This window comes from Cyanistes caeruleus, chromosome 1 (genome assembly GCF_971803275.1).
Source record: "Cyanistes caeruleus chromosome 1, bCyaCae1.hap1.1, whole genome shotgun sequence".
Taxonomy (NCBI): Eukaryota; Metazoa; Chordata; class Aves; order Passeriformes; family Paridae; genus Cyanistes; species Cyanistes caeruleus.
In genome coordinates this window covers 90,822,662-90,839,700 of record NC_141701.1, presented here as the reverse complement: position 1 = coordinate 90,839,700, position 17,039 = coordinate 90,822,662, and the positions used below count along the sequence as shown (strand labels likewise).

General features: G+C 39.3%; 1 long non-coding RNA gene across 1 annotated transcript; it reads right to left on the bottom strand.

Annotated features, from left to right (window-relative positions):
- Window positions 1-638: 638 nt before the first annotated feature.
- LOC111923972 (uncharacterized) lies at window positions 639-16,740 on the bottom strand. Its single transcript, XR_015273818.1, has 3 exons — window positions 16,570-16,740; window positions 15,684-15,846; window positions 639-720 (listed from the first exon to the last, which is right to left on the bottom strand). It is a non-coding gene; the product is annotated as an uncharacterized LOC111923972 (long non-coding RNA).
- Between the last annotated feature and the right edge of the window lie 299 nt (window positions 16,741-17,039).

Below are 17,039 nucleotides of genomic sequence, written 5' to 3'. Positions count from 1 at the left end.
CCTTACCATTTCTACTAAAACAAAAAAAGATAGTGTATTTCTGAAGATAAAACCATCAGTTGCAAGATGTCCAGAAGCTGGCTAACAGAATACAACTATTATGCCATTTCTTTCTATAACTATCTCCCAGACAGGGTGAATAGCCTGTGGAAGTCTGTGAGAAAGAAGCATGCTTCCATAGGATGCCTGCATTTGTAAAGATGCAGAAAGAAAGCTAGGATTCAACACACATCAATCTCAGCCTCCTGCAAGGAATACAGTGGGCTTTGAATAGTAAGTCCAGCTTGGCCAGTAATTACAATTTTTAACAACTAGATACTAGATAGAAAGTTACCGGAATTGTGATTAAAGCAGGAAAGTGGGAAGAAGAGGTCACAATCACAGATGCTGAATTAATCACTGTTGTCACTGCACCTTTGACATTTCTTTGCTGCATTTCTGATAAACTTTCATTAATGCTAATCACCAGGAGTCATCTTCAGCTTAGTTTCATACATAATGAAGTATAAATCACTGTGTTACCTGCCTCTTTCCATCTGTTTACCTCTTCCCACTCCCTCCCCCTCGCCCAACCTCCCTCACAGAAAACTTTCTGAGCTGTTGGCCAATCCAAATCAGTGATTGCATTTTGTACATACCTACTGATAGCACTGATATTCTCAGAGCAGGACAGGTGGAAATGCCCTCACGAAAAGACAGTTTCCTAGTGTTGGTGGTCACCTGGGACAAGAGAAAGATGAAGATGACACGAGGAATAGAAAACAGATTTAATAATTACACAGTAAGGAAGTAAGCATGTCTTTCTTATGCAACTATATATGTACACACAAAATTAGGATACTTTTCTGCTTACTGGTTTTTTCAGCAACTCCCCAGGTATTATCGTAATGCCAAGAATAATAATTTCCATTAAAACTTATCAGTAGGCAGCAAGTGTCCTGAAGAAGACATACATTTCCTTTTCCTTCTCTTTTTTCCCTTCCAGAACCACTCTCCTCAAGCAGGGAGTCTTTTTTCACTAGGATTTAAGCTGAGAAATGCCACACTTACAATCACAGGAAAATCAGATAAAAAAGTATGGAATTAACCCCTGATTTAATTATTTGGAAATACTGTCCTCCTGATTAATGCCTCTTTTGGATTATCTGATGAATACTGCAGTTAACTAACTTTCTTTTGATCCTCCTACTGGGAAATATAGAAAGGATGAGATGGCGGGGGTGGATAATTATGCTCAAGAAGATGAGAGTATCTGATCCATACTAGGAATGCTAAACTCAAGTAGTTCCTTCTCAAGACTCCTACTACAAACTAGAGATGCCAGTGTGAAGCCGTTTAGCCAGTTTCAAATTGGTAGATGTTCTCATGTTCTTGCGACACCTGGCATATGGTGAATGCATTGAGACTTGTAAAAAAAACCAGTGATTCATTGTTAATCATTCAGAAAACAGCCAGAGATTCATGGTAACCCTGTATTTCTGGAAAAGTACAACTACACCCCAATTTTTTATCTCTTTTATGAGACAGAAACTGCAGGCAGAGTTGAGAACAGAATCTGAATCCTGATCTGTTTTACAGAACTTTGGAAAGTGTACTACACGTGGTGAGCTGTGCAGATTCAAGGAGTAACCTCACAGTTGGGTGATTGGTATTGGAACTTTCATTGATGGGCTCAGCCTTGTACAAGCAGCTTTATTAATGGATTGAGTTGGATCTCTTCTAATAGCTGAATTCTAATCTCCTAGCGTGACATACATACTTTTCACAAAACATACACACTTCATATGTGCCTATTCCAGGAAAATACTGATTTGTCTTTGCATAAGGAATATTTTAAGTAACTTTTTTATCAAAAACTTGCCATTTCACTCTTCGGCCTGTGATTTTCAGTAGTTAAGTCTCAGGGTCTGAATCCTCACTTTGATCTCCAACAGGAAGGCACATTAATTACCTGACTTGTTTAAAATCACTGCAGTGCTGTTCCAAGCTTAGCAGGAGAGATGCTCAGATTCAACAGTGCCTGCTACTTTCTTTCTTCCTGTCTCATCACCTCTGCTTAGCACCAGAAGTAAGCCAAAGTGAAGGCTGACCCCATGGAAGAAGTGGACCCCACAAAAGATGCAGAAGTTGTAGGCACAGCCCATAGAGGGTAAGTGGGTTGAGGAGGGAATTGAGCAGGCCTTTGGTGAGTGGAGGATAGTTGGCAGAGAGCATGAAGAAGCTGGTATGGGGTGAAGAGCAAGGAAGTGAAAGCATGCATAGCTGTGTAGTGGGAAGCCAAAGTAGGTGAAGGACGAGCCAAAATGTCCATTCTTGGACCTCTGAAACAGAGAATTTGCCCTGTGCTAAGATGAACAACACAGACCAGTCCTCCAGGCCCCAGGTTGTTCCCTCTGTCCTGCAAAAGCAGACCCATTTCAGCATCAAATTATCAGTGCAGCCAAGCAACAGCTGCCAGGATGCCCTTGGGAGCAAATGCAATAGCACCTGGGGCTCTCTTCATCCGGTAGCTATCCCTGCAATGGGAAAAAATTAACTCCCAAGAGACTGCATGTCCACATACGGCAGATAGAAAACGTACAGCTAAGCATTATAAACCCTTGGATCAAGTTGGGTAAACTCTTGTGAATTCTGGGCAAACTGTGGGTTTGAAACCATACCTAGCTGGGCCCAGGCTCAATTCTGCTGTAAATCAAAAATGGGGAAGCATCATCAATGGATAAACAACATCATAAATCCTGTTGTTTGGCTCCTCTTTTCATTGCAGCACAATGCATGTGGTGCCCCAGTCACTGAATAGAAATGTATCCAAAAAATGGGTAATAATCTTTAAAATTGTACTCTTCTCTGTTCAACAATTACATTAATAACAATAATAACTCAATATGCCAGCAGACAGAGCTTTCTTAAAGTAGATGAGATCTAAGTCTGTTTTCAACAAATTAAAGCATGCCAATAAATTAAGATATCTTATTGGGACCAGCTGTAAACTTCATCCAGGCCATCAAAAGCACTAATAACCAGGAGTAAATTCAGCCCCTATATGAGGACCACTGTGTGTATTTTTTTGTACTTTGTTAATTATGCAAAATATTTATATTTTTATTCAAACATATCTTCCAAAGAATATAGGAACCACTGGAAAATCAAGAGATAAATGATGTGATAGGGAAGAAGCTTACACTTAGATCAGTTAGTTACTCTGCACCTCTGGATTCCCTGGAAAATGTAAAAAGCAGGCATGTGAGTTACATGGGGCAAGACAGCAAGGAGCACATAAGGCTGGGTTTGTTCAAAAGTGCTTCCACAAAAGAAACAGCTATATAGCTATCCAGTCCAACTTCACATCTGCTTCCAATTTCATAGTCTTCTGTGTCTTTGATGAAAACCCAATTTTTCCCAAAAGGAATTGCAGCACAGTTGAGTAAAGAAAGGTCTATTGATAAATCTAATGCATCTTTTACAGACTGTGATGCTTCAGGGGTTTGGCGGAGGGGGAGAGAAGAGTTTTGTCTCATAATGTTTTGCTGCATCTCTAAAGCTCCCTTTACATGTCACCACCTTCTAACCTAAGAGGCAGTCTATTTCAAGCAAGACTAAACTACCTCCCTTTTTTTTATCAAGGTCCCTAGGCATCTTAGACACTTGCCTCCATCTAAGCAGACAGTCTGATAGTTTTTTTTAGCTCACATTTTTAAGCAATGTGCAGCAGCACAGGTTCAAATTCACTTGCCATTAGCATGTCCTTTTGACACCCACTCTGAAGAGAGAAGCAAAAAAAACCAAAACAAACACATCAACAATAAATAATGTTTATTTTATTCTGTTTCTTTCATAGAAGCTCAATAAAATTCCTTATCCTACTAAGAGCACTGCTCAGATAGTTCTTACAGTAATGCTAGCCCTAGCTATGGGCTAGTTCACATTCCAGCTACTTATATTAAACTCTTGGCTCTTTCAAAATTAACAGAAATCAACAGGGACAATAGACACTGCTCATGTTTCAAGGCACACAAAAACTTTGGGGTCTTGTCTGTCATCAGCCCACTATTTTCTGCTCTGCAGCCGTGTTGTCAGAAACAGTCCCCAGGCTACGCAGGACACATAGCTTTTCAGGGGGACATGAAGGGTACTATAAATTGCTATCCGACACAATTGAGCCTGAAATCTGACTTGTATAAGGATGCAAAATTCCACTGAAGTCAGGGGGCCTGTGCTTATTAATGTCAAGGCTTCATTTCACCCATTAAAAAGTGAACTGTCAGCTAAGCTATGCTCCGTGAACTCTTGTGGGATTTCCTGCCTTCTTAAGTTACCCGTTTCCAGTCGCTTGGAGTCCAGCTAAATGTACGAATTTAAAATAAATGCATTTTTAGGGATAGAGGATAGTCTGCCTACATTATATGATGCTTTCAATGTGAAAAAAAAAAACAAAAACAAAAAAAACAAAACCAAAAAAACAAACCAAAAAAAACCCCAAAAAAAACCCCCACAGAAATAGAATGCATTTAGTGTAAAAGCACACCTATCCTCCTGACAACCGTGTGTGCAGGAAAGGCAGAGTATTCCTACATGAGACAGGAAGGTCAGGTCAACTGCAGGACAAAAGCCTTGATCTGTCCTTGTTTTGCAGAGTCAGTCTCGGGATTGTACCAGTTAACGTGATGCTTAAGACAGACAGAAAAAAACCCCAAACAAATCCAAACCAAATAAAATCCCACCAAAAAAAACCCACCACAAAACAAAACAAAAAACCCCAATATTTTTTACCTCTCCTACAGCCAAGACAAAGGCACGAACGATGCAATAGCACTGCTAATTTACTTAACAAAGTTTCTTATTTCAGCACCTGTCTGGGGGTCTGTGGAAGCCTTGGGACTGGCTAATTCACTGAATGATCTTTAATCAGACAGTAATATTAGGTGCTAATAGCTCTGATAAAGGGGCTGTTTAACCCAACTGTTAACACAAAGGCGTGCCTGCCACAACGACTATTTCAACAATGTATTTGTCAGTCAGATTAATTAAAACTAATTCCTTGCAGGCCACAGAAAGCACAGAGTAAAACCCGAATGGAAAATGTCTAGATTCTACCATGACAAATCACATTAAATAAAAAATAAAAAAAAAAAAAAAGAAAATTGTCCTAAGGCAATGAAATTTGTCTCAGAAAATATACTCTCTTGGAAATTCTCAAATTGTAAATTCATAGCAAAGCTGAAAAGGTCTTTAATAGAGGCTTCTGAATGTACAACTGTACATCTTTGGCTCTGTCCTGTGACTTCATAGAGGTCATTAAAAGCTCCTTGTAACTCAAACACAAAGCATTGAGCCTTGCTAAAGGTTCTGAGGAGAGAGTCATTTATGTGTCATTTAGACGACTGTCCAAGACCAGAGTGGTTTAAGTGAAGCAGCAGAGTTAAGTTTCCTAGATAGGTTAGCAGTACTTTATCTTTTTCTATTTCTAGAGAGCTTAAATAAATAGTAAAAATACATTTATCAGGCTATAAAAGGGTAAGATCTTAACCCTTTTCTGCATACAAATTTCACGCATAAAATTTAAAACTGGTTGATCTGGAAAATATTAGGATTATATAAATGATGGTTGAGTCCTTAGAAGTGTTTAGTCTGCAGAACAGTGTTTATCTCTCCAAAAGTCACACAATACTAACAGGAATAGGCAACTTAAGGGCTTCAATATTCAAATGAATCCCAAAGAATATTTTGGTTAAGGGTAAAATACATCCAAGTTAACTCCCCAACTCGATTTCTTCTGCAGTCTGTGAATGGAAAGACAGTCACTAAGCAAAATGAGAAGCTGTTATCACTGTGAATGTACAGCCCCAAAGCTATACTCAGCTGTGATAACATGTGCCAGGACCTGTAGGAGCCATAACCTGGGAGGACAGGAGAGTGTTATGAAAAACCACACTCCAGAAATCTGTGCAATGCTCTTCTATTAAAATGGGAGCACTGGACATAAGCTTCCAATATTGATGTGTTGAAGTTTTCTTGCTAGCAGATCAGTGCCAAGTTATGTGTATCTGTCTCCAGGGCAAAGAAGATTAAAAGCCATCTGGACATAATCCTGGGCAATCTGCTCTAGGTGACTTCTTGATCAGGTAGTTTAGACAAGATGCCTATCAGAGACTACTTCCAGCCTCAATCTTCCAATCATGAAACTAAAAGAAAAAAAAAAAAAATCTGTTAACACCTACTCAGCTGCCTCACTGAGAAGTTAACAGAAAAGGAGTGCTTAGCTTTTTTTTGAAGGTGATGCTGCAATGTTTCTGAAGCTCCATTCACTTTCAGCAGTTAGTTAGGAATGTAGGAAAGCTTTCCTTTACAGGATTTTTGCAAAGCTTTAGCATTATCTTAATGCAGTTTTGTTAAGTGAATTATTTATTAACTTGATACTCTCATTGATTCACATAGGGAACTTCCACAAAAGCAATCAATTTGGCTTCTGAATGCAAATCAATAGCAAGCATTTAAAGGGATATTCTTCCTTTGATACACATAGGAAACTCCCAGGAAACAATAATAGGAAGTGTACAAAGGTTTGTCTTGCTAAAAATTGTGCTAGGTAAAAACAATTTTTTACTATGTCTGTTTTGGTGTTGCTTTGAGGCTTTGTTTTTCACCTGATTTACATTATGCATTACTGAAAGTTAGCCTGGACTCTGTTTAAACTTTCTTGCAGAATATAATTTGTCCTCTGACTGGCATTACCAAGTTCTTCTACAGTTTCTCTGAAAGCACATTTTTTCTAGAATCACCACTCACTTCATAAAGCAGAGTATCTGTTACAAGATTTAAACATAATCTATATTCTGAAATAAAATATCCACACAAGACACTGTTTTGCAAAATAGTTTGTCCCATAATGGCTGTGTCAATTAGTTTCACCATTTAGGTATGCTCTACGCTTAGCTGGACAGAATTTTAAATCTGCATTAACAGAAAGCCAGGCTTTATTGTTTTATTAAGGTTTACAAGCCAATCACTTCCTGGTTCTTAGGAAATTTACAGCCCAATATTCAACGGACTGTAAATTGCTAGATAGACTTATGTTAGCCAGGTACTGGGTTGAGCTATTTTATTGTTTGTGAGGCAAATTCATTTTGTCATGGAGTAGATTTTTTCCCAAATAAAATGCATTAAAGCTATTGGAACTTAAAATTTAAAGAATCCGTATCTGTCAATATGGCTGTGCAAATGTCGATGCCTTATGGAAGTAACTTGTGTTAGAAATGTTGTCGTCATACATTAAAAAGAAATAGGATCTTAGAAACTTAAAAAGCATCCAAATATTCCAGAGTACTTTGACTCAAGAGATGTCAAATTATTTGCACTTTTTCTTGATACCAACACAATGCTGGTGAATCATGGCTATAATCATCATAGAATTCACAAAATTCACAGAATTCACAGAATGAATCATGTGACCACAATTATCTGTCCTGATAAAACATTTCAAATAACAAAGGACAGACAGCTGCTAATCACCATGGCAGAATGTTTTAGACAAAGGGCATTTCTTTGACAATTACTTGAACTATGGCACTTAAACTGGTGCCCATTTTCTTTGTCCCTTTATCAACATTCCACATCCTGCCGGATTCTGTATGGAGCCCAGCAATAGCTAGATCGAAAACACTAAATGAAAATCCACTTAATTTAATGCAGTAAGAGTGACTTTGCATGTCGGCTCTGCATCAGTCATTTATTTTCTCCCCGTAAGACTGTGCTGTTTAGAGCAAGAAGCTCTCAGGTATCTCCTCATTTTCCACAACTGTTGTTAATGAATGACCTGCCATACTCACTTAGACATCCGCATCAGTAAATCTGATCACAGTTCACATTTTTCAATAAATATATCCATTCCACTGCCCCCACCAAAAAAGGGGTGCAACATTGAGGAGGGCCAAAAAGATGATGAGACTGTTGGAATGCTTTCTATGAGAAGTGCTTCCTTCTTCTTTCCTAAAGGCTGAGAGAGTTGGGATTGTTCAGGCAGGAGAAGACAAGGCTCCAGAGAGAAAATATTGTGGTCTTTCAGTAACTAAAGGAGGCCCATAGGAAAGAATGGGAAAAAACTTTTTAGCACAGTCGCTTGTGACAGGTGACAGTTGGGATAACCTTTTTGAACTGAAAGATTTAGATTAGAAATAAGGAATGTTTTTTTACAATGAGTGTAGTGAAAAACTGGGACAAGTTGCCCAGAGAAGGTGGTGGATGCCCCATCTCTGGAAACATGGGAAGCCAGGCTGGATGGGGTGCTGAGCAACTGATTCAGTTGAAGATGTCACTGCTTATTGCAGAGGGATTTGACTTCATGACCCTTGAAGGCCCCTTCCATCCCAAACCATTATATGATCTCCTTGGCCAATGAAAATGCAGACACACACACACACAGAGAACTTGTTTAAAACAACATTCATATTCTCTTGGGATCATCAGTGAATTAGCCCTCTCTTTAGACTGGCACAATCCACAGCCCCTTGTTCCCTCCTCTGTGGCACAGAACAGTCTGCTGTCTAAGGCCATCTGGACAATTTTGCTGAACTTTGGCTAGTGAAGAATCTTATTTACCGTGCTGACCTTCCTTGTCACCTTATGCTTATGCTATGTACTATTGATCCTAAGCTTTCTAAAGGATTCTCAGAAATTACTTTTGCCCACATAGATAAAGTGTCAGAGGGCAGATTTTCTCTGTACCCTTCTGGAATAAACAGTGTACTTATAATCAACAACAGTTTGCAGAACCCAAACTGAAAGACTGACTCTTGCCCTTTTCTGTCAGTATAAATATTTTCTGGGGATATCAACCACATCTCTTTGTTTTAATGGTATGTTTCAACCTTGTGGCAGAGATGGAAGTACTCCTCTTTGGCAATTGGAAGTTAGTTTGTTTAGAAAGATCTGTATTTGCTTATGTTTTACAGAGAAAAGCCAGCATTTCATTGCAGTGAGTCCTCATTTTAATAGATGTTCTCTTTCAGCCATTATTAACCTGCTAGAAAGTTCTATCTGATGGTGAAGAAGGCTGAGACTCAATGTGGGAAGACAGGCACACACTGGGGATTTCCTATTTGTAACAGAAGCCTCTGTACCACGACTTTCAGATTACAAACTGAAGCTATTAAGGGAAAAAGACCTTTTGGAGTGAACAAAAGTGATGCAAATTTCTCTTACTAAGATTCTCCACATGCTTGTGCATACCACATTACAGCATTACACCCCAGAAATTTATTAGAAGCAAGGAAAAAGGTATACAACTTCTCACAAGCACATATATACATGAAAAGAAGGAAAAGGAAGAAAACAACTGGACAGCTTACAGTCCTGTTTCTGGATTCTGCAAGCTGGAGCACTGACAGAAATTTTCTAATAGAATGATTTCCCATCAAAACATTGTGGACAAAGGCTAAGGATGGGAGGATTCCTGGTTCTTCTGGCTTTACATTATCTTGCCATGTGGGCATCTGGAGGCTGCATTTCATGTGTTAAAATTATGAGGCATGCCAGGTGTGTAAATGGTTCAATTTTTAGGAGTTGCTGCACTGCAAAATGTAACAATGAAGTTATTCCAGAACGTGTTTTTCCCTAGATCAAATTAAAAGCCTTTCTCAAAGTCAAGCTTTTCTTTTTTCTTAGTCATTACAACATATGCTGATGCACAATCTTCTCAAAAGAAAAGGTTTACTGACTGCAACAGTTGGAAATTACACCAGTAATTTCATGTTGTGAAAGGGAACACTTCCAATCCTGCCAAATTCCATTGTCTTTGTGACTTCCTGGGCTTTCATCCCTCTGGCTAAGGGAGTCCCAAAGGTTCAGGGGGAGACAAAAGCAAGGTGCTCATGGTCAAGCACTGCCTTTGTGCTAACAACCCTAACAAGTAACAAATGAATGCCTTATCTTAAATCATCGTTTCCTTGGGAGGGTTGGCTGTATGGGTGGCTCCTCTTCCAAGGAGGCCTCAATCAAGTTAAATCAACATAATCTTAGAAATAACATATAATATCTAGGGAAAGACGAGGTGTTTTTACATTATTCCCACACTTCAGTAGATGATTATGCCTCTCCTAGTAAAAAACCCCCAGATTCCTACTGTGTGAACGATGGAAGCAATGCATTTATGATCTAAGCACACCTGTATGTACCCATGTACCTGGAACCTATCAGTGAAACAGCAAAAAAGAGGACCACCTAAGACTGCAGAGGTGAACAAACTGTGGTTTACAGTTTACTGCATGCTTTGGTTATCATTTCAATACATTTTATTCCATCTGCCCCCTTTGATTTCCAAGATGTGATTTTCATATCTCTGTGCATAAATGTGTGTGTAAATAGGTATTATAAACACATAAAGGTTGTGGTGAAAGCTGTCACACTGTTTTTATAAGAGTATATTATGAAAGCCATTGTTTTCTTTTTCACATCCTAGCAAAGAAAAAAATATACATACCTATATGGATCAACATCTCAGCACAATTCAGCTGCTCTCTACCAGTCCTTTGTTACTTGTTTCAATGCAAGATAAATTATGAGATCCTTGTATGTATTTTGAAAAAAAATAATATAAATATTTAACATAAAAATTATACCTACAATGGTACTGCTTGGTAACTGGAGATTTTGATACTGAAGTTCTCTAGTTATTTCATACTGCAAGATATTTCTGCCAAATGTCAATCCCAACTGTGGCAGTAATTCTGAAATTTTTAGTAATCTGTTGATGAGGAGTCTATTTGTAGCCTAATTTTGTATTCCTGCTGATGACAGTAGATACATTCTCCAAAATACACTGATAAATTTTACAGCATTGTTTATTTTATCAGAACGTAAGTGGAAATGAAATATGTGGATAGTTTAGAGATAAATGTACTTATCCCTAAAGAAGGTTGGTTTCTGCTTTAGCACTCTTCTGAGATCTTTGCTTGTTGTAAGGCTCTGTAAGATCAGGGTCTTTGCCCTGCCTCTCCCTTTTCTTTTGCGGTGTGACTGCCTTATACAAAGTGATATTCGTATGCCAGAAGGTAGTATGTTTATGCAGCAGTTACCCGGACCTGACAAGTACTGTAGTGTATTTCTTCTGAAAATTGCCCAAGGTGGGGTTATTTCGCCTGCTTTGACGAATTCTAGGCGCACTATCCGCATTACCCTGTCACATCTACCTTAGGTTCATCAGCATCTTATTACCCATGCTGTTGTTTTCTACTCTAAATATATTATGGAGAAAGCAAGGAAGCGCACAAACAAACCTATCTTAGCAATAATTTTAAACACAAAGCCTTAAACAATGACACTGTGCAATAGCCTTGAGTGTTGTTTTTTTTTTCTGTTTGGGGTTGGTTTATTTATTTATTTTTTGTTTAATAGCCGCGTTCTAATTCTTCAGAGAACAGAAAGGGGAGCTTTGAAAAGGTGCTAATAGAGCATGAATTTGCAGCAGCGTAGTTCACAGCTAACTAAGCACACTCCCACTTCAAGCTCCGGCTAGAAAAAAAATGAGGGCAGCACAGAAGTGAATTAAAAATCATGCTAACAGTCCCAGCAACAACCAGGGCAGTAGCAGCTTATAAGATCAGCCTCGTTTGGCAGGGTGCCCGTCATACCATGACCTAAGAGGGCCAGGGCAGGAGGATATCTCATGCCTTGCAAAAAGAGGATAGGGCGGGCTGCCAGGGAGAGAGATGGGAGCAAAACAAACATCTTTTACGCCTACGTTGAATTAACTTGTTTTACACAACACTGACAGCAAACTTATAGGTCTTTTCAATGTGTTTGGAAAGTTCTTCTATAATTTATTTTATACTGTAGACAAATATTCTCTCTGGATCAGCTGTCCTACTGGGAGAGATTACTATCGCAATGCCCCTCCTCCTGCCTGGGGGTATTGTCCCCTCAAATCACCCGGAGATGCTCATGTGCCTTCTCCAAATGTAGCCGTGGTTCCATGACAGTCTAATCCGATGTAAGCTGCGGCTGCCACAGTCCCTCCTTCCCCAGCTGCTGCCCTTTCCTGTGCCAGTAAGGATGCTTGTCTGCTCTCATACTGAACTGGTTCAGAGAACACTGAACTAACTTCAAAAAAATCTTAACGCTGCCCTGTTAGTTCAGCTCCCTGTGGAGTCAGACAAGCACCAGCACTGGTGCAATACATGGGGTGGGGATATAGATGATTCAAAGCCAGGCTGCAACTGCAACAAAGCTCTGGTTTGGAGCAGTTTAGGACATCTTGGAACCGCTCTCCAGGCGGAGCCACCCAATGCCTGCTTTCTAAACTGCTTGTGATAGTCTAGTTCTTTCTGCCTGGCCCAAGGGTGTGAGTGGTCCTAAAAAGAGCTTTCTCTTCAGATGAGAAGGGGTGGGCACCCTCCTCCTGCTATTAGCAGCCCTTTCCTCAGGCACATAGGGTTTTGGGTGATCCCTGAAGCCCACAGGGAGTTCCTGCATTCCTGTGGCAGGACAGGAACTGAAGAGCAGTCCTCTGTGTGAAGTCAGGAGAAGCTCACCTCAGGGTCAAAGCCAACCTCTCAAGATCCCCCCAGCCAGGGCACTCTGGGCAGCTGTGATGAACCACCAGGATCCATACCTAATGTGACAGATAATTTGAATGTAGAGATGCCAAGGAAAGGTGGTAGAGACATGCCAAAGTCACTCTGGATTGAAAATTGATATAACTTCTTCCCTTTCTGAAGTTTACAATTTTTCCTATCAGATTCAGAGTAATAAGGCAGTAAGCAAAGTGGTTTCAAACTCCTGACTTTTTGCACACATAATTGCATCTGATGTGTGCATACTGGTGAGGAACATGCAACAGTGAACAACAAACACATAATTAAGACAGTTTTACTATCTCTAAAGGTCACCTCTTCTTTACAGTAGTAGCTGTAGAACAGTCTAGAGACAAAACCCTTGAGGGCAAAATCAAGGATACAAAAATTAGCCACTAGAGAGGGAGAATATCCCACAAGATATATTGTGTCTTTAATTTAAAGGTGAGTTTAATTGCCAGCTCTTTTTGGTCTTCCCTCACCACATTAGATGGATGAATATTTAGTTCTGCTGTACCCACATACATCTGTGAAGAGGACATTCAGTAAAGTATCACGGTGGTAGACAGCACGAACTGAAGATGCTTAGACAGTGGAGAGATGAGGACTATACAAAGTCATCAAGAGAGAAAAAGCCCCTAACTTCCAGAAGTGAGAGAGGATGGACTGGGAAAAGACCATGAGCTTCTGAGGAAACAAAGGGAGGAACCAGTTAAATTAGAAAAAAACACTGAAGCCAGCTCTTAGATGCCACACTTGGTGCTGGGAAGCATGTCTATACCTACAACTTGCCAGCCTGTGACATTTTATTTACAGCAGGGCATCTGAATGGGTGAGTGATGTAGCTTGGGAAAGGAGCAGGAGTAACATTGTTCAGATTTCAAATTGCATGATGCAGGAAAATATCTTAATAGTCTGAGGATACTGCTACACTCTCTGGGGGCCGGGGAGGGAAGTGAATAGAAAACATACACGGAAGGGAAAGAAGGTAAGTTCAGTAAGGCAAAAATTCTAACCTATATGCTTGCAAAACCATTTACTGGTCTGAAGACACTAGAATTAAACTTTACTTTTTAAGTAAGTAAAACTGTTCAGCTTTTTGTCTAACACCCACTTGTTTATTGCCAACTGCTTGATTGTCAGATGCCAATTTACACCCTAAATGTATTTGGGTTGAGATCACTGCCCTTTTCCGGAGGTAATCATGTGGCCAGCAGAGAACTGTCCCTTAGGTGCAGTTCATTTGTAACACAATGGAGATTTGCATGCTCTGTCTTAAGAGGAGGACTCCAAACTGTAGCAACACTCAGCCAAGAATGTTATCTGTGCCCTCCCCCACACCCCTCCCCTCGAAAAAACCCCCATGGATCAAGTTCTGCTTTTTCACTGATTCTGAGGAGAATTCTTCTTCTCTGCCAGTTGCAGATGTGTTCTATTTTTTTTTTCCTACATCAGATTATGAATCACTTTAAACAATAAGGAAAGGCTATTCATCACAAATGGGAAAGATCTCACAAACCATGATGATAAAGCATTTCACCCATTTGCGAAAAAAAAGGGGAAAACACTACCCACAGAACTGCAACATCACATCATCTGCACTTTGCTGAATGTTCACAGAACAACATTGGAAGTCATTGAAGTGTCAGATAGTGATTTCATCATGTGTCAGGCCTCCCACTAATAAATGATTCATCTTTCTCAGTACTGACACCTCAAAGAAAGGAGAAAAAAGAAATTAATAAACTCTAAAGTGCGAAGTACTCTACCGATATTATACTTCCCAAGTAAACAGAAGCTTAGGCACACACAAAGAATGTGTGCATCAATAGAATTTAACCTTCCATTTATCTGAAGTGTACTTTTAATTTTTAAAAGTGAATCTCTTACAGAAAAAAAAATTAAAAAGACATAATGGAATTCCATGTGTATTATACCACCACAATACAAACTGAACAAACAAATATGAGATTTCACAGGGCACACTACCCAGCTTTGTGTATTGAAACTGGATTTGGGAAGAAATATTTTCTTCTTTGTATCTAAATAATTAATAGTACACTATTAATAAAATAAATATTTTTTATTGACAATAAAACTGCTCCAACCTCTGAATTCTTTTACAGTTGTAAAAGAAATCTAATTCCTCTTGAAGGTGATGAGGAACTTACATTTAATTCTAATGAAAATGGGACTGGAAGAAAATCTGTCATTTTAACAGGAATTTGCATAATAATTATTTGATGCTTCATAAAGCCAGAACATCTTCCATTGATGACAGCAGCTCTACTGGATGAGCAGGACTAACTAGAAAGCCAAACTTACGTCTCCCAGAAGACATGAACTTAAACAGAGACCCAAACTGGGCAATGTACTTAGCAAGATACTACCATTATTTCTTGGCTTGCTATGACACTGAAGTTTGGAAAGTCACACACTGAGTTTCCAGGCTTTTTATTTATATTTTAACAAAATGCAGTAGATACACAGAACACTCAAATTTCCACATTCTTTGTAAAAAATAAATAGTTAGGGGAATAAAGTGATTCTAAAAGTATCATAGCTGGAAGAAAAAAAAAAGCCGTAACATGAATTTAAACCTTAAGAAGCATTAAAGAATCCACATGGGAGAGAGACCTAACAAATGACCCCACTGTAGGAAGAGACAATTGTAATTCACTGTGAAACCATGAGGCACCAACCTACAGAAAACCAGGCTTTGCTAGTTCTGCCACTAATGGAGCTCTTTTGACTGTAGGAGATTTTTTTTTTCCTCGTCAAAACAGCATTTATTAAAAACAAAACACTTCAATCAGTAGAGTCAAAGCTGGAGTAGCATACAGATACAGAATTTATCCCACTTGATTCCTCTCTCCTGGAGCAGGAAAAAGAATTACAAAGATGATAAAGTTTGGACTTGGAGACCCATTCTCAGCAGAAATAATTAGACTGGGGACATAAAAAACCCACAGACTCCTAAGGTCTCATGTCCTACCTAAGAAAGTACTTATTTCTTTGTCTCACTCTGAGTTTGTATACCAGAGTTAGCAATATGATGAATAGAGCTCTTAAAAGCAGTAATACATAAAAGCAAATTATTCTTTGCTGTTATCCCACCTCTGTTCTGGTAGAATTAATCTGGGCATTCAGGGTAAAGATGATGTCCAGTTTCTCCATCAGTTTGATTTAGCACGACCTCTTCACTGTCAGCAGAGGAATGTAAAAGATGGCAATGAACATTTGTATGTAAGAAAATTTACATGGCTGAGGGGCTGGATGCCTGGATGATCAAAAAGCAAAGAAAATACTAAATACTTAAAACACTTCACCATGAAATCGTTTTCTTCCCTTTCCCCCACCCTCCCCCCATGTTAAATCAGGTAGAAAAGTGTGATAATATTAAGGCTTAATCCAATTTAAATAAATTATTTTCTTGTAAATGTTAAAACAATCATTACATGCATCATTTACCCCCTCTTCTGCCCATAGTCTTAAATTATGCTCCATTATATCCAGATGGAAAAAATATGCAGAAAATGTTTCTTAAATATCAGAAATTTTGTTGTTGATTATACTCAGAGGTAAAAGTCATTAAGGAGTTGTAGAAAAAAAAAAAATCTTAAAAAGCATGATGGGATTTTGTATAGCAAACTTAATTAAGAAATTTCTTTTCTAGGTAACCAACAATATTTTATTAAAAGCTTAAGGTATAAGATCATTATAGCTCTCTGTCGTGCTTGGCAGCAAAGAAAGAACACATGCAAAGAACAATCTTGTTCCTACAATTAATTACAAATGTAGAAATGAGTGATATATCAGGCCCTGTCTACACTGCACAGTCGTGCATTTATAACCATTTCACCATACACAGTTATTAAATTCATGCTTTGCATCTACAGTAGCTAGATACCACATCACAGCCACGGGTAATTATGTTTATTCATGCACAGCTACCACCAGCCAGAACTGTATGTATGTGTCAGTCCATTTTAGCAAAACCTACATCAAATAACCAGTAGTGCAGGTCTCTTCAGCTAGCTTTTTTCCTTTTGAAGCTGGTAGACTGGAAGCAAGATAGGAGAAGGCAAACCAGAAAAGAATGGGTGGCAATGAGCAGGTGGTGACATCCAGCAGGCTTCAGCCATGGCCATTCTGGGTCAGTTGGTGTGGTGACAATCAGCCAACTCAGAATCCCTTAGCAACCCTTCCTGTTTATCTCACAAATCCTTACTGTTCCAAAATGGGTCTGCCACAGAGGAGGTGAGAAATTCTCTTCCCACCGGCAACATACATGTCTGAGAAGGATACTCCCAGGCACTGGGAACCCCCGGCTGCTGGTGGGGACCTCCAGTTGTGGTCTGAAGGTTGCCAGTGGAAGAGCCCTGCAGGAAGGCTTTTGCAGCATATCAAGCCACAGCACACAGGACAATGAGCAACGGGACACTGATCAATTCTCCTCAGTAGAGAAGTCCA